At 37.6% G+C, this 25,288-nt stretch overlaps 1 protein-coding gene and 1 long non-coding RNA gene across 4 annotated transcripts in view; both read right to left on the minus strand.

Annotated features, from left to right (window-relative positions):
* Positions 1-4,065, minus strand: part of LOC149996498 (uncharacterized) — a 129,462-nt gene extending 125,397 nt beyond the window's left edge. For all 3 annotated transcript variants that reach the window (XR_016507453.1, XR_016507452.1, XR_016507454.1), the window contains exon 1: positions 3,872-4,065. This is a non-coding gene — a long non-coding RNA (uncharacterized LOC149996498). The remainder of the gene's footprint in view (positions 1-3,871) is intronic.
* NRG1 (neuregulin 1) overlaps positions 1-25,288 on the minus strand; it is a 942,869-nt gene that overhangs the window by 417,272 nt on the left and 500,309 nt on the right. The gene's annotated exons all lie outside the window — the stretch shown is intronic.

Genomic DNA, 25,288 nt, shown 5'->3' on the forward strand with positions numbered 1-25,288 from the left:
TCAGACTGATGGCCCTTTCTGTTCCAACAGCCTTCCTTCAAAGCTCCTCTCCCTAAACTAGGGAAGCCACCTTCCTTAAACAATCCAAACTATATCTACAGGTATTTTGGGAGAATTAAAAGTCAGGATAAATCACCATGGGCTTAGTTCTTTTGAACAATTGAGTCTAACCTGTTTGATATTGCATTGACTCTTCTCAGACCTTGCTTAGTAAAGGATTGTCACAAGAACATAAACTACTTAGGGGACAAGAAAAAAACTTCACTTCCCAGAAGTAAACATTCCCTCCTGCCTCTCTGAAGGGACTAATTCTTTTGGCTGATAGTTTCATATTTTATAAGAAGGTTTTAAAATCAAAACCCAAGGATCCTTTTCTACTTCCACACAGCAGTACATGCCATTGTCTTTGTGAAACTATCATGTATACATTGTTCAGACTTTCCTTCCAAAAGGTTAGGCCTATACAGAGGAGATAGAAATGTGTCCTTTATGCTGAGACATTTTCATGGTACCTTACTTTTTATTTTAAAAGATCTCTGAAGTTACTAAACTTGGCTTTGGTAAGTATCACACAGATTAGTCAATATTCATTGATGACAATCCTTGTAGACAAGATGGGGAAGATCTGTCATTGTCACATAGTAGTACAGACATTACACTTTTCAACAATCTATTAACAGAAGGGTTTGTTTCTTTGACCAATGAATTCTTTTATCCCATATTATTCCTAACCTTTTTCTTTGCAAGTCTGGGAAACCATCAAGGTCCTATTCAGATATCACTTCCTTTATGAAGTCTTTCCAAACCCACCATTCAGAATCCTTCCTTTTTCTGTGATCTTATAATATTATTTTGGAACCACTATTAGAGGACTCATTTTGTTCTCATCCATATCATACTTTGTTTTTCATGTCCTTTTCAAGTAAATTTAAGTCCAGGGACAAGAATAGCCAGCTTATGTTTTCTGTCTTACCACAGTGCATTACAAATTCTAGACCCTCATTATCCAAATAAAAAATATCCCTTTGACTTTTTTATCAGGGAATGTTGTGCATTTTAGATTACACAACACAAATGGGCTTGTTTTGCAGAAGCTATGAATCTTGGAGTTAATCAGGTTTCCTCTCTTCACTTGGCTTACTAAGAAGCTTGACTTGCATTTAGGCCTCTCTCCCTGGTGTCAGGTCATAGGTCTTTGTGCCTATCTTACCTCTGGCTTTAATGTTTTCTTCCTTTTTTAAAACTCTCCTTCCCTGAAATGAGTTCAGTTATTTATATCAAATGAATTCAGTTAGTTACATTAAATAAATTCAGTTAGTGACTACATCAACTGTGGAATGACAGGGAGCATTTAAAAATAAACATGTAAACAGACACCTAATAAAATGATTACTGAATAGAGTTTAACAACATCTATCAGACAAATTCAAAATGATAGGAGTTATTCTGTCATTGTATTAATTTTGGAAAAATGATAATTAGTAAAAGATGACAACCTTTGAAAATAAAAAAAAATCTTTATTTTCCATATAAATTCTTTTTTCCACAATAGCCCGTTATTGTTTGAATGAAAGATAACAGGCAGGCCAGTACAGTTCTACTGTTGGCTTTAAATTCCATTTTCTTACGTGTAACACGAGGGGGTGTGGTTACAAAATCTCTACATCCTCCTCCACGCTAACATAGGAGATTCTTAAATGCCCTTGGCTCTCCTCTTCTCTCTGCTGATGTTGACACAGCCCTAGAACATCAGGGAGGAGGTTTGAAAGTTGAAATAAATCTTTCAGGCCCTTACTTTCCAGTGTTGGTTTAGATTTCTAGACTGATGATGAATCAAAGAAGGGCTGCTTGGAGAATTTGACAGCATGGGGATTTATATGTGGCCCACCCAGGACAATCCCAGGCTTTTCCTGAAGCAGCACAGTGGTGTTGGTGGGTGGATGAAGAAATAGATGAGAAAAAAAGTTCTTCCATATTTAGCAAGTAGAAATTATAAACAGCTAAGTGACTTCAAGGATATATTTTCCATTAATGACTAGTCATTTAATTTGAAAGCCTTAGAAAAACTTGATGAGAAAGACAAGGTAGGACAAGAAATAAGAATTCAATAATGGTAGCAGGATATGGGGCTCCTGAGGTGAGTATGAAATTCTATCATCACTTCTTTTCCTATATTCTCCCAGTGCCCCAAACCTTCTAGAACATACCCTAGGTGTATGCGCATATTGCCAGAATGCCCAACACTTGGGTGGGAAATAAGCATGTGTATTTTATAACCATTCCTCAGATAAAGTTGGTGTGTAGTCAGAGTTGAGAAGTAAAAGCTTCAAGATATTTAATATTCTGTGATAATACAACCCCTGCCTAATATGTCAGTAGTGTCTATCTAAAAAGTCTAGAAAGAAAAACCTCCATGTTGAATTAATAGTCCTTCTAGTCACAGTATTAGATAAGGCCACACACAAACACACACACACACACACACACACACACACACACACAGTGACAGGAGCATAGGTAGAGTTCTTGTTTTTATCACCATTTAAAATCATCATGTAGCAATGCAATGTACTCTCCTGAATTAGACCCAGGAACAGAAAAAGGACAAAAAAAAAAAAAAACTAGTGAAATCCGAATAAAGCCTGAAGTTCAATTAATAGTATTGTACTGATATTGATTTCTTAGCTTGGGCAAATGTACCATGCTCATGTAAATTTTTAACATTAGGGGAAGCTTGGGGAAGAATATATGAAAACTCTGTATGTTCTTTGCAACTTTAATGCAAATCTAAGATCATACTAAAATAAAAAGTTTAACAAACTAAGCAAACAAGAACAGAGACAGAATCATGGATACAGAGAGCATTTGGCTGGTTTCCAGATAGGAGGGGGATGTAGGAGAATGGGTGAAGAAGTGAGGGGATTAAGAAGTACAAACTGGTAGTTACAGAATAGCCATGGGGCTGTAAAGTCCAGTATAGGAAATGGAGCAGCGAAAGAACTTATGCGCATGACCCATGGACATGAACAAAGGTGGGGGAATTGCCTGAGGGAGTGGGGGGTGCTGGGTGGAGGGGGGGCAAAAGGGGAAAAATTGGGACAACTGTAATAGCATAATCAATAAAATATAATTAAAAATAAAATAAATAAAATAATATAAAAAGTTTTTAAAAATTACATCCAAGTAAAAAACTCTTGATGTGTTACTTTCATTTACCAGGTTATGAAGGGGTCAATAGCATTAAGGTTCTTTCCTCCTAACCTGAATGGTTAAGTGACAGTGGAGAAGGCAGGGAGAAGAAAGGAAATGAAGGTCAAGAGGGACAAAAAGATCAAGGAGCGCCCTAGGGTAAGCAGAATCTGGGAGAACCCAGTCCAGGGAAGGAGCTGGAGGCCACATAAAGCTTTCCTGAATCACAGAAGATTATGCTGATGCTTCAAGAGATTTTCCTTTGCTGGCTGCTCTACACTGTGTAGTAGCGAATGGTTGAATGGTTTTGGCATTTAGCCAAAGATGTGGGGCAGGGCCCTGGCAGGACATGGGACTCAAGATCTGAGTGTCCTTGAGAAACCCACTAACTGAGTAAAGTGGGTACTTAAGGCCAAGGCAAATTAACTGCAGAAATTAAGAGGGACTCATCTATAGCACATTAAAAAAAAAAAAAAAAAAGGAACTGGGCACTCATGATAAAAATGGAGAGCATCAGAAATGAAAGAACTGAGAACTAAGACACTTGGTATCTTTCTTCTCTGGGCTCCTCCTGTTGGAGGTGGAGCGTGGAATTATTGGCACAGCCAGATACTTCCTCCCAAGCTGCATAGTTTGTCCATGACGATTTAAATTCGTGAAACAAACTTCCGTTACTACTCACGGTTTCAAAATTAGGCTGTCACCTTCGGTTCTTCCAAAGGACTTGTGCCCCAGAGAGATTTCCTTCTTCCTACCCCATACTTCTGCATTGTGAGGTGCTGTCCTGATGCACCTTTCATAAGGAAACGGGCATGGGGAGGGGAGCTAGGTGTTTCAGCAATCCCGTCTCCATCTGAACAAGTTCAGGCAGCTGGAGCTTACACACCTAGGTTTGGGGGTGTGGATGACAATGGTGTCCCAGTATCACTCATTTTATCAAGTCAGGGCAGAGAAGTACACATGAGTGTGACATGGGTTACAACATGTTTGCAGCTTACCAACCATCTAATTACCCAGAGCATGATTCAATTGGCAGCCAAGGCCCAGAACTAAAAATTAAAGGAAAAGAAAAAGAAGGGAATGAAGCTGATCATAAGAAGCTGATGAGGGAAGGAGAGATATGTGTGAAAAAAAAGAAAAGCCCTCATAAAAGTCCACATAAGTACTTTGGAATGTTACTATATAAACTGAAAAAAAAAGGAAAACCCACAGGCTTTTAATATGATAGAAACGAGAGTTTGGGGAAAAAGAGAAGTTCAATTCATTTACCTTCTTTATTTATATTTCCCTAATGTCCAAACATCTACTATTTGGTAATCCCACATTGATTTTTTAAAAAATCTTGTGTGTTTATGTGTGTGTTCATGTGTTTTGAGGGCGATAATTATGTGTCCCTCTTTATAATGGCAATAACTCAAACTTACTTGGTTTTTGTCATTTGCCGGTTTCATCCTGGAAGGTAAGTCCCAGATCAGTGTGTCGGTATTACCCATATTTGGGTTCGGGAGAGGGACCTCTGGGACCTCCTAAACCTGGAACCCAGAGCCAAATAATCCCAGGACTCATGGGTACCTACTAAGCTGTTGGGCCAACTTCCATTTCGTTTTGCTCTTGCATTTAGACACTAATAGCGCCCACTCTATGTTTCCCTCTCTAAAGAGGTCAGAGAATACACTTGTTAAAGAGGCTGGGCTTCAGAGCCAGATGGCCAGGCTTTGATTGTTAGCTCCACAACGTCATGGTTGTGCGATCTCAGTTTGTACCTGCTTGTGTTCAGTTTTCTCACCTGTGAAATGGGGACTAGCATTTATCTCATGGGATTGTGAGGATTCAATGAGTTTACAGATGCGAAGTGTATGGAACGGTCCCTGGCACATAATAATTACAGTGTAAGGATTAACCATTGTCATTATTGTTATTTATTGCAGGAGGGTAAAATAGTTTCATTTCCCCCCACAACTTGGAAATGTTATTTCAGAATGGGAGTGGAGAAGAGATGATAGACAAACAGATGAAGTCAAATCTTCCCCTTGCCTTCCTGCAGAAATGGCCAAGGGAAACCGTAGGAGGCGAGTGTACATAAATGAAGGTAAAAACTTGGCTCCGTGTCTTAAAATGAAGTTTCTCAGACCTCGACACAGTCATCAATTTGATTCTTGGATTTCTCATTCTGTTTATATGTGTCCTGTATTGGAAAGCATAAACTGGACCAGAGTTTTCAACACTTCTCGGACTAGCACTATTAAATCACTCTTTTGAATCACATACTGTACAAAATATGGTTATACTTAACATATGGTCATGGTTTTTTGCCTGAAGCAGGTTGCCAAAATTCATTAAACTAATCTTTCTTCTAAATGACCCTAAATATTACTATTTCTTATACCGTAGATTTCAGAGCTTGTTGTTAATTTTCAAATCACTTTCGGAAGTGAGGCAAGAGACACTGGTGTCTGAGTCAGGGGTGGTTGGTCCTTCAGGATGGGGTCTTCCTGGCCTCTGCTATGTAGTCAGAGCCAGCTATGAATCATCACCTCATGGTGGGGCGAGAGTGGAAATTGGAGTTATCCAGCTTATTCTAGGATTTCAGATTGCATAAGATAGGGAAATCATAATTTTAAGAGTTAGAGACTGACCTCAAGTTACCAAATTTATTTCTGAAGTAAAACAAACTATCCAACATCACCATTCATAAAAGAAAGAAAACTTTAACACTGTAATATATAATATAATAAGTAAGTATAATAAAATTACACTTTTTGATAGGATCCCTCTGAGAATGTGTATACATATAATATGATATGATATGATATGATATGATAAGATATAATGGAAAAGTCTGTATTTTTCAAGAAAAGAAATATGACAATTTTTTTATGTTAGAATATAAGATTCATTTAGGCAGGAACTTTTACCTTTCTTATTTGTCTCAATTACCTAGGACCACTAAGAATTTAAAAAACACTACTTATTGAATAAATAAAGGGCTATCCATGCCTACAAACTACATTGTCATTATATATATATTTTTTCATTACAGACTATCTCTGATAAAACACCATCGGAGACCAAATATGGTACTAGAAACTGCTAATCTATTCAAAATATGCTTAAGAATCTGATACATAGTATGTGGAAAGAGACTGGAAGGCAACCTATTTGTATTTTAAAATCTCCACAAAAATAATGGTAGTAAAAAAAATTTAAAGGCTATTAAATTATTTTTACAATTAAAAATAATTAATTTAAAAACGTATTCTAGCCAGTGTACTCCAGACTGTGTTTTGCAATGCATTAGCAGAAATCAATTTTAATGAGTCACTATCAACTTTAAAAAATAAAAAGAAGAAAAGACAACAGATAGAAAATATCACTGTGTCATAGATAGTAAAGTTCTGTGTTACAAAAATCATTAGAATACTCTTGGAGTTCAATCAATAAACACACATACAGGTAACAAAGAATGCATTTGGACTGTGGATCTCAGTGGCGAAAGTCTGCGGTCTCCTTATGTGTCTGCCTTACCGTCAGTCAAATGCTGTATCATCTCCAAAAGATCTCACTGTATTGCTTTCCTGCCAGGAAAGCCTGAAACCTTCCTTGGGATAATGTTGCATGACAAATGACTAAAATGCAGTGGAACTTAGGTAGATAGTTCATGTCAACTATTTGTATGAAATCCATCACAGAAGAGAATAGTAAACATAATTTCACCTAGCCTCAACAAAGAGGGTCGATAGGGAGGAGAAAGAGAAGATAAAACGCACTGACAGTGTTGAAATTGACCTGAGTCCTGTGCTACAGGAATATAGCAATGCTAAGAAGCCCATCCTGGATGGATACAGGCTGGACGTTGCCCTGAGTAACCCTTTAAAACTTTTAACACAGTCGATCTCCTGATATTCGCTGACTTAACAGAAAATCCTGAACACTGCCTCAGTAACCTCATGATTAGGAAGATGCTTATTTACTTAAGACTTTCTGTTGGCACTGTTAGGGGCAATCAGTGAATGTATATTCTTTTCATTTTAAACAAAATTTAAAATTAAAAGCAATGGTAGTTTTATAAAAACAGTTCTGAGTAAAAACTTCTGGAGTGTTAAATATGTAAGTCTTCAGAGTAATGTTAACTTGAGTCAATAATACAATAAAACTAATTTTCTTGATGGGACTAAGTTGAATCAGTGAATTTTGTATTAAAACATTTTTTTTCTGGACACAATATCAGTTGTTTTCTAGAAAAATATTAAAAATAAATTAATATGCTAAATTACTAGCAAATTAAAATATATTTGCTCTATATAAAATGCCCTCAAATTTAAACTTAATTCCTATGTGACAATAAAGTCCACATCTCTGTATCCAATTTTTACATTATGTTATGGATAAATATTCACTGGAAAATAAACCAAAGAATCACAGTACATCTTATATTTTTGTAACTATGTTTTGTAGATAACTTCTGAGTTTTGCCAAACAGCCGGTGTGTTTCAGTATTTTGATTACATTGGTGTTAATTTTGAGTTGGCAGAGGTAACCTAACCAACTACCATTATGTTTTAGTATTATGGGATCTGCATTTCAATAAAATTATTGAGATGCAAAAGAAAAAGAGAGAAATCTCTCTTGAATCTTGTGTTCGGAAAAAGGACTAACTGCAAAGGATCCTTTTGCCTTCACATATTGAGAGAGGCCCTCTCTCCTCCCTTCCTCTTGACTCCCATAAGACTTGTAGATGACTCACTTTTTCACTTGCCTCTTCAAAACCCCAGGCCGCTTTCCCTTTCTTCAAGGCATTCGCCATTAATCAATATCCTCTCTATTGTAATAGTTTCAGTAAAACAATCTCCTTAATTGTCTGGTGCATCTTGTGTTTGACAGTTTGATGCCATGACTTGGATAAATTGGCTCTTGCATTCAGATTCTTGTTCATTCCAGCCAAGTAATGAGGTCTCTTGGGGCCCACTGTGCTCTGAGCCTGGTCCAAGAAGCCAATGATGAGTTCAACTACTGGTCCTGTGATAGGAACTCTTGTCCATGGGTGGCAGGCTAAGGATTTCATTTGTATTCCTTTTGAGTACTCACTTGTTTTTTGGTGCTGCTGCTTTTTGGTTCATGTTCTGACCATTTGGTGATCTCTATAAATGAATTAATGATTTATAAAGCTCTGTCTCTCTTGGGTGAAAGATGAGAGAGAATTTGCTTTGTTACACTTTTCTGTTTGTCTATTTTGAGTTCAAATCAATTAACATTCATACTCACAGGGAAGTGAACAACTCTTTGATATGGGCCAATGACTGTGTTTCTCTAATTCCTTAATTCTAATTCTCTAATTCTGTGTTTACTCTTCACCCATGGCTTAAATTTTAGAGTTGAAACTAAACTCTCTCTGTCTCTGCTTGTGTTTCTACATGTCTGTAATTCAAAAGGGATTTTACCTCTCATCAGGATAGTGTTACCAAATTATACTGTAAAAATCTCTTAAAGAAGCTCTATTCTAAGTGGCTTAGAAATAATTATTTATATAAAGTAAATATTTCTGAAATTTCCAAAATTAAGGAATTGATATTAAGTTGCTTCAATTAATACTGGATTGGTACTCAGTTGAACAAATTAATGGATGTTCACTATATACCTAGATGATTTCTAATAGAGTATTCTGAAATTGATCCCTAAGCATAATTATGAGTTTATATACATTCTCTATTTTATTTACCTGTGTTTACGGAGGGCGGATATAGTTGGGTCCATTAATAAATGTGTTCCTTTTGTGCCATTTTGTGAAGTTATACTCTGAAGGATATGAATGGCTATTAAAAGTTGTGAGATGCATATTCATGAGCTCTGTTAGTCTGCTACAAAATGCTGTTGTACGACTGTTTGTAATTATCCAACTGCCTTTTTCTTCTGTGAAATAAGTTATTGCAATTAAAAATTATACTTGATATATGGGAATGAGACTCGACTATAATAAACTATGGCAGGGTGGTATAACTTTGTATGCAAGATTTGTAAGATATATTTTTGTTAAGGAAAAAAAATAGTAACTTTATCCAAAATGGCTAGTTGTTAACACATAGGACACAACACGAATGGATGCAGACGGTTGTAGAAAGCTTATGAAAAAAGAATCTATTTGCTTTAGTCAAAGTTGGTTAAGTTTTAATTGATTTGTTTATAGGATTTAAAAAAAAAGCTTTAGTGTCAAATACTATATTGATGGAAAGAAGAATTTTCTTTTTGTTAAAAAGACAAACTTTTGTTGGATTATTGGTCTACTCTTAACAAGAGGTTGTAAATGTTTTTCTTTACTTTCTGAGTAATCTGCCTAGAAGGCGAAGATTCTGTGTCTTAGAATAATTTCCCATATTTTAAGTAAAGTTTATATTGTCCTTGATTATTTAAGAGAACAGTCTTCTTACTTTTGGAAAAGCTCGGGTTCTTTATAATCATGCTGCCACCCATGTTTACTTTTGAAATATTTTACTGTCACTTGAGTTAACAGGTAGCCAAAATGTTTCTCAGGAACTCATGATCTTATCTTAATCAGGTGTTAAAATCTTCTGACAACTTGAGAGATATTTTTCCTTCCCAAAACTGATTCCAAAGTGAAAGCTTTTGCATCTAAAACTGTCTTTGATTATTTCCCAAAGGGTTCCTGGAAATCATAAAGAATTTGTTGTTTCACCTTGTAAACAGAGAGATGCTAAAAACAATTAGGTTTATGTGGTGTGTTACTATTGATAGGTCACATGGGAGTTGTCAAATCAGAAGTGATGCTTAGTCTTTCCTTGAATAAATCTGTATGGGTAAAATGTCATTACTTTAAATATTTCAGAAATTGTATACTATATGGGAAATTTCTAGAGAATCAATCATCAATGTCCTTGCCACCTTAATCTATTTATCTGAGCCCAGAGTTGCTTTGCCTGAAGTTAAACAATAACGATATAAAGTTTATCAGTCATAGTTTCAGATATTATTAAAATGTTAACTTGGTCACAACTTTACATCTTTTATTTGAAACTAACATTGTCTTAGCCAGTGATTTTCAAATGGAGAGTCTTATAATGAACCCTTGTAAGATCTTTGACTTTTGAAAATTTTCAATAATAAGATTTTTGTCATCAATAGATAGATCTTGCTTTACTCTGGTGCTTCCCTGAAAGCTCTTGCAAATCAGCTCCAGGGCCAGAGTACTTTGTCTTAAACGATTGTCTCAGAGCCCCATGGAAAAGGGCTAGGCCAGGTACTTTTGATTTGGAGCAGAGTCTTCTGATGGTATCGTTTAAACAACTTTGAAACCAAACCAATGGAGTGAGAGAGCATTTCCAGATCCCTAGAGGAGAAGTAGATGTGTTCATGAGACTGCTAAACCATGATGGAGCAGAATAAGAATTACATAGGACTGAATGAACTAGTAACGGATGACCATGAGTTTTGGAATATTATTGATGTATTAGCAGTCTATTTTCTGGCCATAGAGGACCTGCCTGTCTTTCTCTTAAGCTATCTGTGACTCAAAATGATTCAATAGTGTATGATTTTGTAAAGAGAAATAAAACGTCTGTGAACGGTATTGTTTTCTCCCTGCCTGGCTCCTAGAATTCAGAAACTCGTACTGAGTCCTCTTATTTTCATGCCAAAATAGGTATTTGCATTTGGTTTGACATGAATCTATCTTCCCTTTTAGCAAGAATGTTGAAAACATTAGGTATGTGAACATGGTCTTGCCTGGAATGTTTATTTGAGAATAGCACTCATTTAATCAGATATGAACACACATTTAAGAAACTAAGGTTGATGTTACTGAACCATGTTTATAGAGTCCTTTTGGGAAAACTGGTCTAATTCCTGGCATTCAGGGGTTCCAGCCTACAGGTGAGTGTGAAAAGGGCCTGTCACTTCCTAACAGGCCCAGAAAACTCCAGAAGAGAGGAGTTCTCCCAAATTAGTAGATATTATAGGCGATATCTGTTGGTAAGTTAGTTCTTGGTTTAGTTTCCTAACTTCAAGAGGCATGTAAAAATCCAATCTGAGGTTCTTTATGAAAGCTTCCAGAAAAGCAAACCTAAGAAGCCCTATATCGTAAATTATCATTCTTGCTGTACCTTTGTATATAACTAGGCCAAATCAGATGATACCAGCCTTATTTTGTGATCAAGAATTATCTTTATTTGAGAATATCTTTGATCAAAAGAGAGGGATTTTTTGTTTCCACAGAAAATGACAGCACACCCTTCTAGTTTAGCAGATTGTAGACATGTTTGTTTTATCTGAACTCTTTTGCACCTGTTTATAAATTGGGGGTAACTGATGAATATGTAAACGTTGACTTGTCTGGAGAGATTTGAATGACTCCCTTCCCACTTTTGGTAAAACTGGTTTGGGTACCTACCTATAACTTGGACTGGGCCATGGCTGGCATGGCTCATTGGATTGAGTGCCAGCCTGGAAACCCAAAAGTCACTGGTTTGATTACCAGTCAGGACACATGCCTGGGTTGTGGGCCAGGTCCCCAATCGGGGGCATATGAGAGGCAACCAAAGGATTTATCTCTCACACATTGATGTTTCTCTCCCTCTCTTTCTCTCTTCCTTCCCTTCTCTCTAAAAATAAATAAAACCTTTTAAAAGATGGACTGGATTCTGTTACTGCAACTAAATTATCAATCCTTACCCAAGTTTCAAATCTGATTTCACTCAATATCTGGCTGCAACCATCCAAACTAACATTTCTGATGTTTCTCCCTTTCCCTGACTCAGCATCACTAAGAACTAAAAGCTGATCACCAAGATTCCTATTGGCACTCTCAGTTGCCTTGCAGCTGATCCCATTCTCCACAACCTGAAGAATCTCTCATTCTGAAGTTCAGTTACTTGACATGAACTTTTAAGGACTTCCCACTACAGCAGAGCATACATAGGCGGAATTTATCCCAAGACAAACCACTGTTCAGGCCACTGACAAAAGCTCAGGCCATTCATTCTCCTATAGGAGAACTAAGACTAGACAACATCACCAACAGCACTGGCATCCTAAGTTCAAGAAGCTCAATGAATGGTGCTACATCATTGAAGGACTGTCCTCTGCCAACCTCTTGGAATCCACTGGATGGGCACCCTCAGGGTTCAAATCCTGTTTCTTTATTACTTTAACATAATCTTTGATATTAATATTTCCTTTTCATTTCAAGTATCTCTCTTTTAAGGAACCCGATCTTCAGGACTCTAAAACAACTGACTTTTGCTACCACCTCTCAAAATACGATTTGAGTCATTTTACTGGGACAATGCAACAATTCCTGAGAGACTATTTGTGAGTCCCTGCTTAGCCTCACTCAAGAGGTTTGTGATGATTATCTCTGTTGTTCAGAGTTGAGTGATATTCGTTCATCGTGAACAAGAGGGGGAACTATTACCCAATCACTGTGCTCCTGGGAAACAGCAGCAGGTTAAGAAATGCCTGCAACCTTTGTTCAATATTTATAAGACTTCGCATGCTCTTCCTTTTCCTAAGGAAAATCCTCACTAACTGCAATAGCCTGAATAAAATAATCTCTTTAATTGCCTGGTATATATTGACATTGACTGTGCCATTTCACGTCTTAAATTCAATTTCTGCTTTGGTTCATTGCCTAGAAAGAACTAGTTTATAAAACTTTTAACTGGCTTTGTCTTACACCAAGACTCAATATTTAGACTTTGAACTGAAGAATTTCTAAAATAAACACAGACACCAGTTCTCCTTAGCCTTGAAGTTCCCACAGAATGATCTGGACATGACTTGTTGGAGGGATCCTGCCAGCAAGTGGAATATGAAGACAGAAAAATCTATGTTTCCTTATAAGTTGTCTGTATCTTATAAAAAGAGATGGCAATAAATGAAGAAGCAATGTGTCTGTTGGGTGTGAGGTTCAAATAAACTTGACTGCCTAGCACTGCCAATGAGATTCATATCCCCTTAAAGTCTTGTAGCAGAAGGCAATTCAGTGTATTGCCTGTCATAGTGCTGGCTGCTATAACAAAATACCATAGGCTGGGTGGCTTAAACAGCAAGCATTTATTTCTCACAGCTCTGGAGGCTGACAAGTCCAAGATCAAGATGCTAGCAGAACCAGTTTCTGGTGAGAGCCCTGTTCCTGGTTTGCTAATGGCCACTTTCAATCTGACTCCTCACATGGCAGAAAGAAGGAGAGCTCTGGTCTCTTTCTCTTCTTAGAAGGATACTAATCTCATGGTGGAGGCTCTACCCTCCATGGGCTTCAACACATGAGTTTTAGGGGGACACAAACATTCAGTCCATAGCACTGAGTTTAGCCCTCAGCTTGATGATCTGGTTGTTATGGGTTGAATTCTGTCCCCTGATAAAAGATATGTTAAGTCCTAACCTCCAGTACCTCAAACTGTGACCTTATTTGAAGATGCTGTCTTTACAGAGGTAATCAAGTAGAAATGAATACCTTAGGATGGGCCCTAATCTAATAGGACTGGTGTCCTTCGCCAAAAGGGGACCTTTGAACACAGAAGCAGAAATGATAGGGGGAAGATGACTGGGTAGATGAAGGAGCCTGGAAGAGATCCTTTCCTCACCACTCTGAGAATTAACCAACCCTGCTGACACCTTGATTTTAGACTTCTGGGCCCCAGAACCATGAGAGAAGAAACTTCTGTTGCTTAAGCCACCCAGTTTGTGGTACTTGGTTATGGAGCCCCAGGAAACTAGTAACTAGGTAACCTTGAGGAAGATACTAGATTCTTCAAAAAACTTTAGTTTTCTCATATGGCAAGTGAAAATAAACAGGTTGTGAAGATCTAATATAAAGGGGAAAAAAGGGAAGTTCTTTTCAGAGAGACTGGAACATAACAATAGCTCAATAAAATGATAATTAATGGTAATATTATAAATGTTATTGAACCTGTTTTGGAGAAAAACTGTCAAAATATAATCAACACATAAGATTATTGATAATCATCATCATCTCCATCCTTCGAACTGTTATTACACAGATATTTATTCAGGCAATGGGCTTATTGTCTTAGATGTGTTCATATTAATTCTGCTAACAACTGTTACAATTTAGGCATTATTATATATTCTTTTAACATATGGGAAACTGGAGCTTACATTAGTTGTCTCAACCAAATTAAGACTGTTAGTAAGTAGCAAAGCTAAACAGGGGAAAAAAAAGTGGGGCCTTTGGCTCCAAAGCATGAGCAACTTATCATTTCAATGTTCTGCCTAGGACAGCATTTCTATTTTAGAAACCCATTAAAGAAACCCATAAAAATGAACCCCTAATGGAGTTCCATATTCTATCATAGGATTTAACTTTTAAATGCATTTTGAGGCCTCTATATAGATCACTTTTTGCATTTTATTGGTTTCTTTCACTCTCCTGCATGCCAATTGTGCAGTACATGCAGGGGCTTATGTGTTGTGTTGATGGGTTTTTCTGGGATAATATTTTCTGAGAATGTGACGGATGTGCAACCAGAGGATTTGTAAATTAACTCAATGACATACTCTTGAGCCCACACGGATGAAGAACCAAAAATAACATTTTTATCAGCCAACACAGAGAGGAAAATAAATAATGTACAAATAAGAGATGTAAATACACAAAATTCTTAAATAATTTATTTCATTACATTCTATTTGGAAGTTTCTTGGGAGAATTTAAAATTGCTACTCTCACATGTTGTGTGGCAGCAGTTTGCAAAGTGTGGCCTCCAGATCAGCAACATTAGCGTGGGCATTGACATCACTTGGGCACTTGCTAGAAATGCAAATTCTTGAATGCCATCCTCCCACCGACTCATCAGAAACTGGGGTTGGGGAGAGGGGTCCTGCGTTTTAACAAGGTCTCTGCTGAATCTGATGTATGGTAAGTTTGAGAATCGCTGAATCTCCCCAGGGCTCCCTCCTCCACTTACTGTTCCTGACTATTGCAATCAAGAAACATGGGCTACAGGCTCCTCTGGAGTCTCAGGTGTCCTTTGTTACCTTCCTGACACCTCCTTGTTGACTAGGCTGACCGGGAATGAAACAGTGTCAGCAAAAGCTTAGTTTTCTCATGTAATTGGTTAAATCACTAAATAGAAGATCTGGAGGGATCTAATTCTTCTTGTTTTTTAAGAAATATTTTTATCTTCAAATAATTATAGATTTTATAGGGAGTTACAAAAACTGTACAAGGAAGTCCCATGTTCCCTTCACCTAGTTTCTCCTAATAGCAACTTGAAAAGCTTCAGTTCACTGCCATGACTAAAAAATTGACATCTATATAATCCACCAAATTTATTCAGATTTCAGCAGTTTTGCATACACTCATTTGTGTGTATGTTTGTATTTAGTTCTACACAATTTTATCACATGTGTAGGTTCATGTGATTATCACCAGACAAGATAGTTTAGCACAGCGGTTCTCAACCTGTGGGTCGCGACCCCTTGGGGGTTGAACAACCCTTTCACAGGGGTCACCTAAGACCATCGGAAAACACATATATAATTACATATTGTTTTTGTGATTAATCACTATGCTTTAGTTATGGTTGGGGGTCACCACAACATGAGGAACTGTATTAAAGGGTCGCGGCATTAGGAAGGTTGAGAACCACTGCTTTAGCAGAACCAAAGTTTTAAATTATGATAAAGTCCAATTTATAAGTTTTTCCTTGTAAGGATCATTCTTTTCATGCCAAGTCTAAACATTCACCTAGTCCTAGGTCCTGATAATTTTCTTATTTTTTTTTCTGAAAGTTTATACAATTTTATGTTTAAGTCTGTGATTAATTTTGAGTTATTTTTTTGTATAAGGCAGGTTAAGCATATATTTATTTATTTATTCATTCATTTATTCATCCATTCATTTATGTTTGCCTATAGATGTCCATTAGCTCCACCACCATTTTTTTAAAAGTCAGTCTCTTCTCCACTGAGTCAGTTTTGCATCTTTGTCGAAACTCAGCTAGCCATGTTTATTTGGCTTTCTTTCTGAGTTATCTATTCTGTTCCAGTATCACACTGTCTTCAATAACTGCAGCTAACTAGTTAGCTTTATCAGCAGTTTGAGTTGTTCCTCCCATTTCATTCATCTTTTTTGAAATTGTTGTAGTGTTCCCAGGTACTTTGAATTTCCATATACATTTCAGATTAACCTATATTCTGAAAAATACTTGCTGGTACATTTCATCAGATTTATTATGGGGGAGAAATCAAGAAGCAGCCCTGACTGGTGTGGCTCAGTGTGTTGGGATTCATCCTGCAAAATGAAAAGTTACTTGTTCGATTCCTGGTGAGGGGCACATGCCTGGGTTGCAGGCCAGGTCCCTGGTTGAGGGCATGAGAGAGGTGACTGATGAATGCTTCTCTCGTACATTGATGTTTCTCTCCTTCTCTTTAAAAATAAATTTAAAAAAAAGAATTCAAGAAGCAGAGAAGTTAAGAGATTTCTGGCCACATAGCTAGCCAGTCGAAAAACAACCAGAATTGAAGTCTGTTTACAACCAAAACAGTCATTTTCCCTCTGCCCCTTAGTGTCTTGCTCCACTGCCAGGGTCATAGGTGAAAAGTGTTACTCCATTAAGGTGTGAACAGCATGTCCCTAGTCAATTTGGGCATGTCTTCAGCCTAGTCTATGTTTTTGGCTGCCCAGTTCAGTGATTTCTGTAAAATCTGCAGGAGTTGTACCCGGCTTAATAATAACCCCTTCTTAAAATAATGGTTTAAACACTAATTAATTTTTTAAAAACTTTAAAAAGTGAGGCAAGCTGATGAAACATCAAAAGTGGACCTACCATATTGGATAACTTTATCATCTTTACAAGCAGGTGTATACTGTGAGTATAGACATGTTGACTCAGAATGGTGCCCCCTAAGCCTGTTCAAGGACACTATCATCTCTCTCCCTGTAGTCAAGGATATCTGAGTTCTAAAACTTGACCTTCCCATTTCTCTAATAAGTGGCATTATAATGATAGAAGAAATGGGGTTTTTCCCCTAAAGGGTTTTAATTTTTTGAATAAGCACAGATTTTTGTATCTGTAGTTACTCCTTCACTTATTACTCATTGAATCAGATAGGCATTGAAGCAAAAACTGCCAAGGAGCTTTTAAGTTATTTTTTTAAATTAAAACTACAATGCTGACTGCCAAAGATGGCCACACTTTGGCAATTGCTGTATTTGTTTGCATATCTGAACAGCATTTATTTTTTCAACAGATATTTACTTGGAAGTATGTCTCAAGTTTCCAAAGATGTTCTTAGTTAAAGAATTGTTTAAATAGAAATAAATGCAGTGGGAAAAACACATGTAATAAACTACGAAAGTCAGCTGTTCCAAAAAGTTAACAGATCCCACTAAAAAGTGCAAGTCTAAGCCAAAGACAAACAATAACAATAACCTAAAAGAGGCAGTGGGAAGCCATAAACTAGGGTTTTCACTGGTAGTTTTAGTAGTAATACCGACCTACTTATCAACTCACAATGCAAGGCCAATTGTCTACTCAATAGAAGCCTTCTCTGGTAGGTGAAAAGACTTACACACTTATCTCTGGAGCATACTATCACCTTGTAGTCAAAACTTCCCAACTGGGAAAAATAAGCTGGTTATGTATGTCCTTGGTAACCCACCAAAATGGAGTGAGAAATGCCCAACGCACAGTGTCAGAACAAACACATCTAAAGTAGTTAAATAAAATATGTAAAAAAAGAAAGTAATAAAGGGGATCCATAAAAAAGGCAATGCTACCATTTTTATAATGTTCCAGGGGATGTTAGAAGTTTTAGTCATATAGAGTTGATACAAACACTCAGAAGAATGTGAACATGATGTGGTCTTTCATAAAACAGATTTAACAGAAAACTGATCAAGGTTTTGCAATGTTTTGTTTCGTCTCTGGAACTCAGAGAAGAAAGCCCATCAAGAACAGGCAAAAGATTTCCAGCCAAGATGGAGGCACATACAGAAATAGTGGGTCTCCCTCCACAACTAAGAAGGAATACAACTACCTCAAAACTAGAAACAACCAGAAAATCAAACTACATAGAAGTCCAGCAAACAAAGATATAGAGAAGAAATACTCATCCAGACAGGTAGGAGGATCCAGACAGGTAGGAGGGGAGGAGCCGGGGTGGAGAGGACATGGTGTGTTGGCGGCAGCAGCGGCGGCAGTAGCAGGCTGGCAGAAAGCGCAGTCACACATTTTAAAAAGTCAGGAGAGACACCTGAGGAGCATTCCCAGCTCCTCACTGGACCTCGAAGCTCATGGTCCCAACATCAGGGAAAATCAAGCCTCGTTGCTTCTGACTGTGCAGACCAGTGGGGGTTGGGGTGGAGGCAGAGACTGCCAGTCTCTTGGCAGAGTCTGCTTGTTTAAAGGGCCCCCACGGTCCTAGAACATCCGCAGACCCACCCACTCTGGGAATGACAGCCAGGGCAGCAGCTAGAGGGGCACCAGTCTGGTGAGGAAGTGGGAGAGGTGCCTGGAAAAGGGGTGAGTGCTGGGCAGGCGGCATTGTACCCTCTCAGACCCCTCCCCCGCATACAGTGCCACAATATGGTGAAACAGGTCACCCTGTACTGACGAATCCCTAAGACCCCGCCCCTTACAACATAACAGGAGTGACAGCTCTACCTGAAACTTGGAGACAAACAAACACAGGAGCCTGTCAGAATGAGGAGACAGAGAAGTATGGACCAAAAGGGGGAACAGATCAAGGTTCCAGTGGGAGAACTAAGCGACGAAGAGATAGACAACCTAACAGATGCAGAATTCAAAAATACTGGTGATAAAGATGCTCACAGGCTTGACAGATATGCTTGAGTATGACAAACGCATAAGAGAAGTGAAGTCTATGCTAAGTGAAACGAAGGAAAATCCACATAAAACCAGTGGTGAAGGGAAGGAAACAGGGGTTCAAATCAATGATTTGGAACATAAGAAAGAAAAAAACAGTCAACCAGTGCAGAATGAGGAAGCAAGAATTGAAAAAAAATGAGAAAAACTTCCCAAATTTTGCGAAAGAGATGGATATACAGGTCCAGGAAGCATGGAGGGTCCCGGGCGAGGTGGACCCAGAGGGGACCACACCAGGACACATCATGATTGAGATGCCAAAGGTGAAAGATAAAAAGAGAGTCCTAAGGGCAGCAAGAGAGAGGCAGAGAGTTGCCTACAGGGGGGTGCCTATAGGACTATCAGCTGATTTCTCAGAGGACACTTTGCAGGCAGGAAGGGACTGGCAAGCCGTATTTAATGTGATGAAAGGCAACCTGCAACCAGGACTACTCTATCCAGCAAGGCTATCATTTGGAATGGAAGGGCAGATGAAGTGCTTCCCAGACAAGGTAAAGCTAAAGTAGCTCATCATCACCAAGCCATTATTATATGAAATGTCAAAGGAACTTACTTAAGAAAAAGAAGATCAAAACTATGAACACTAAAATGACAACAAACTCCCAACTATCAACAAATGAATCTAAGAAATAAAAACAAAATCCAACTAAGCAAACCAGAATAGGAACAGAATCATAGGTATGGGGATCGTTTGGAGGGTTATCAGCTGGGAGGGGGGAAGGGGAGAAATGGGGATATGGTGCAGGGATTAAGAAGCATAATTGGTTGGTACAAAATAGACAGGGGGAAGTTAAGAATAATATAGAAAAGGGTGAAGCCAAAGAACGTATATGCATGACCCATGGACATGAACTAAGGGGGGTGGGGTTATTGAGTGGAGGGCAGCAAAGGGGAAAAAAAAGTTGAAACTACTGTAATAACATACTCAATAAAATATACTTAAAAAAAAAAAAAAGAACAGGCAAAAAATCGCTTAAGCCTGTGATGAAGAGTTGAGAGATTTTACAAAACAATTTAAGGAGATGATCCCCAAAGTCCAGAGTTATAATGTGTTTCTTTGTTTTTAAATAGTTTGGTTTTTGTTTTTTTAGTTTTCTCTCAATCTCATCTTGCATTCATGGTATATCTGTTACCTACACTGTGATAATAGTCCAGTCACCTCTTAGTAAATGGTACATTAATACTCGGAGTTGGAACACAGCCTTAGGACTTATAATAGATGTTGGCTGTTCCTCAGAGGGCCACATGTGACTGCCAAACTGTCCCCCCTCACTGAAGGGAGTAGCCAGAGTCATCCTGCAGGTTAACTGTGCTCACCACTTCTCCATCTCCTTCCTGCCTCATCTCCTCGATCACCACGTATGTTAAGAAAGCAGTGTGCTATGTTTGGTTTTACTCTCTTGGAGGAGGAGCTGAAAAATCCTTTTTTTTTTTAAAGAAGTGAGTTGAGAAAAAGAAAACAAATTTAATTGCTACTTGGAGAGGAAAGTGAACTGAAGATCTAACAGCCTGTTTCCACCCCTAATATCCACACTCCAATTCATGGATATCAACCACAAGAATTCACTGGGCTTTACGGTCAGCTCAGCTGCATCAGCCTGGAAGGGTAATGAACTTAAAAGTTCCTTTCCACTCTGCTCAGTATTTACAATATTTGTCCTCTGTTTCTAGAGTATATATATTATTGATAGATAGAAATAAAGAAATAGAAGGGAGAAGGAAATAAAGGAGAGGGATTTAGAAATTCATCAGGGATTTCTTTAAAATCATGACAATTTGATTTTTCTCCCCAGGTTTGATTCCAGGGCTCAACTGTCTCAAAGACAGATATAAACTTCCAGGTAGGTCAAGGCCTTTTCAACCAAAAAGTGACCTCACTTATTTCAAAAACAAAATGCAAACAACATCTTAATCTTTATGCTGGAAGATAGGATTCTGGTAGTAGACTCCTTTAGAATTTTTGAATAAATGCATCTTGGCTCAAAAACACCATAGACGACTTCTAACTGCCATTCTTATTTAAAGAAGCTAATTTGATCATTTTATTTGTTCTCAAGCTAAACAGCTCTGGTTATGGGACTTGATGACAACCATCATCAAACTTTGGTTTGTCTCATGAATCTTGTTAAAATGCAGATATCTGTGCTTTATTTATTAGTCAGTCATTCAGTAAGTGATCCAAGGACCACTTTCAAACACTTGCTAACCCCCGGATCACCCAAAGTGGATTTTCCTTTTTAGTCCTGAACTGGACCTAACTCCTGGAGCTAAACTGAAGTTACTTCAGTACTTTAGAAAGTGAAACCTTGATCACCTGTATTGGAATCTGAGTGACCAGTCATCCATTCCAGTTGGTCTAAGACAAAGTCCTGCATCCTGGGAAATTACACTGTGTCATGGGCAAAGCAGAACAGCTGGTAACTGTAAATTTAGAATCATCTGAAAAGCTGATTAAGATGAGCCTTTCTGGTCTCATCCTAGACTTACCAATTACAATGGGATATGTAGGGGCTGGTGATTTGCATTTTTTTCTGCACAGGAGCGATGTATTTATGTAACTAGAAGTGTGAGAAGCACTGGTATAGAGGCTCTGTCAGCCACAACCTTCAGTTCATCAGTGGGTCTCCAAACCACATGACTGTTTGATTTTCAGTCAGTAGTTCTTTATTAAGAACCAAAAGGATACATCTTTCAACTCTCTTTGTCTCACTTCAAGGGCTTAACCACAGAGTAAAGTACCCATCCAGCTACTTGAATGGTACTCAGAGTATTAATTAACTCTTACAACATACCTGTCAAGGAAAGAAAAACAAAACACTAAATGAAAATCTCATGTATGAGGTTAAGAATCAAACAAAGGTGGGGTATGGAGAAAAGGAGATTTCTATGAGCAAGAATTAATATAATTAGTGTCAGAAAGCAAAAATAATTATCAAAGCACAGAGTTGGTCAGTACTGACTCTGGGAACAAAACCATACTCTTTAACTTATTTGTTTTACAATGAACACAGGGTAAATTCTACTTCACAATTAATACATGGGGGGGGAAATCAACATTTTTAGGATCCTCAGTATTTATATTCCACTGTGACACACATTTTCTGCCATATCTAATATTTTAATCACCAAGTCATTGTCCTATTCCTTTTGCAGATGCCAACTTTATTACAAAGTCTTGTTACATTAAATGGGAGAAATATAGAATGTAGGGCCCCCAAACATGGATTTGATCTGTCTCTTCCACTATCAAAGTCGTGAACTTGGGCAAATCACTTCTTAGCTTATTGGCACGTACATCTTCTAACCTAAAATCTGAGAGAAAAAACTATTATGAGGATTGAACATGCTCACACCCACCCACCCACCCACCCACACACACACACACACACACACACATCAATCATTGTGGGATTTGAATCTGAAACTCTATATGAAATTTGACTTATATCTGCAGAGTATTTGGCCAACGTCAGTAAGATACTTAATGAAGACCAACCATTGGGCTCACCAGGTTCCTTAGGAGTTGAGGAAATCTCTAGAATATTTTCCACTCTTCTAAAGAGCCGGTCCTATTCTACTTTATCTTGGTTAAAATTAAGCCCTACGAATACCAGTGATTAGGTGGCAAAGGAACATAAACGTGTGGAGTCACATGGAGAAGGATTTTTTTTGGCAACCTTCAATCTTCCCACAAGTTTCCAAACCATCTTCATGACTTTCTTTTACACATAAATTTCAGTGACAATTCTATGTTTATGAATTTCTATTGCAAGCAAAAATCAACCCTGTAGTTTTAACTCCTTCACAGTTTAGGCCAATGAATGCACTTATAAAACCAGTTTATGGCAAAACTAAGCAACTAAAATAAAGATTTAAACATCTTTCAAAAAGTCCCTAATAATACACTTACATAATAAAATGCTACTATTACAAGTAAGTTCTACTGCTCTTAGGGGCACTGTAAAATTTATCATCTTCTCTTGAGTTGTGGGCAACAGAAAATAAGTTTATCCCTTAATAAAATGTTGCCATAATATATTTGCATACATTTATAGCCTGTTTATGTGTGAAGGTATATTTTCCAAAAGGAATTTGAGGTAGTAAGCAACTTCGATAAATGAAGGCAATGAAACAGTGCACATAGAAGCACAATTTTGTAAGTCATAACATATGTAAAAGGAGCAAATATAGTTACCATGAATGAGAGCTGTAATTAGTTTTGCGTGATCTGGTCATGTACAGAAAGGTGGAAATAGTGATAAATTCCATAATTTTAATAAATAGAAACAACAATATTAAAGGAGAATCAATGGTTTTTTTGGTAAAAACTTACAGGAGAAATTTATCATATAGAAAGAAATCCCAAATAACATTTAAGAGACAGTATGTATTTTCAAACATGGTATTATAAAAATGTGAAAACGGCTATTTTCATGTGATCCTTAAAGTCAGAGGTAAAACATAAAAAGAATAGGACTTAGTTAAGAAATTTTTTAGTTGTCAGGGTTGCTAAAAGTCAGGGGTATAACATAAAAAAAATAGAACTTAGTTAAGAAATTTTTAGTGGTCAGGATTAGATAAAATTTTCCAAAACTAAGGACTTTTGATAATCCAAGTAATATTAGATAAAGCTATATATGGGTCATTTTCTCCTTTTCTTTCTGAGAAGCCAGTCACCCCCCACCCCCACCCCACCCACCCTGCCCCATGAAAAGCATCAGTAAGATCCCAGGCACCTCTGTACTAGGATCAATTCTATATATCACATTCTATTCATAAAATTTTCAGGTACAATTTCTAATGATCTGTCTTATTTGTGAACCATGTGTTCTGATTTTGGTTTCATAAAATGGAATCACAGTATCTCCATGGTACAGAACCATTGGAGAAAAAGAAAACTCTTCCTCTTTGCAATTCTGCTGAGCTGTAAGGTTCATGCACCCTCCTGGAACTATCTTTTCTTTGGCCATAAGAGCAACTTGAATAATGTGAATGATCAAGTTTTTGAAAAATAACTTATTTTAAATGCTTTGTGACAAACAAAAAAGTGAAGGTGGAATAATTAGAAGGTTTCGTAAAGCAATGTAAATTAAAGAAAGTAATACTATTCCCAACTATTCATATTAACACCCCAGAGCATATAATGTTACATCTTCCTTTATATGTATATATGCAAAACATATTTTTCTTCACAAAATAGAATCATGACAAATTCTGACCTTTTCTCTTTTTATTATTTAAAAATACATGTATTTCTTTCAACTTAATAGCAATCTATAAAATACATAAAGAATTTATACCAAAATTTGTGATTGAGTCCTATGACACAACCTATAAATTTGATAAATTCAATATATCTAAAAATAAGTTATTTTCTTTCCAAAATTAATCTCCTTTTCCAACTTCCTTATTTTGTTAGGCAGGCCTACTCCTTCACCAGTTTCCTAGGTGAGAGACATCAGAATCATGCCTTATGTCTTCCTTTCCTTTGTCTCTTATGTTCAGTCAGTCAAAGTCTTTTTGCCTGACATCTTTCACACATCCTTAGTCCTTATTTTCTCTTCTACTTCTGCAGCAGTGACATGAATCCCAGCCTTTCTGTTCTCACTTGGACCTCCTACCCTCTTCTGTTCCTGTATTCATTTGATTTATTGATTTTTCTCTGCTGAAAACATTTTACTTGTCTTGGGATTAATTTCTCTGAATTCTCCACTGTTGAATCTCTTCTACCCCAATGAATAGCCTCTCTTCCCTCCACTCCGGAGCTCTGGGTCCTAGGAACAGCAGCCTAAGAGGTGTAGGGAAGGGGGCACAAAAGAGAAAGTAGTACTTTCTGTTGTCAACCCACGCAGCACTTGCAATATTTCAAGACGCGAGAAACTTGTCTTTATCCATCCCCCTTTCTGTACCGTCCTTTCCATACCTCCCAGGAACCACTGGCTGCCCCGAAGCCCACCTCAGCATTTTTCTTTGGAGAATTAGAGAAAGGAGGACCCTTCGCTGTCTGCCATGTTCCATAGTTACAGACCAAACTGTCAGTACAGCCGGTCTCAGCTAAGTGTTAGAAGGAAAGTCATCAGACTTGAGTTCTCATTAAGGCGACTCCTGAAGTCATGCAGAGTTGCCTAATCAACAATAGCACTATTTCAGATAGTAAAAGGCAAGGAGTGAAGGCTCTCAGACAGTGTGTGTGGGTTGAGAAATGTGTGGGGACAGGCTTGCAACCTTTCTCCTGAAGG

The sequence above is a fragment of the Furipterus horrens genome, unplaced genomic scaffold (genome assembly GCF_987537825.1).
Source record: "Furipterus horrens unplaced genomic scaffold, mFurHor1.1.pri manual_scaffold_12, whole genome shotgun sequence".
In the NCBI taxonomy this organism is placed as follows: Eukaryota; Metazoa; Chordata; class Mammalia; order Chiroptera; family Furipteridae; genus Furipterus; species Furipterus horrens.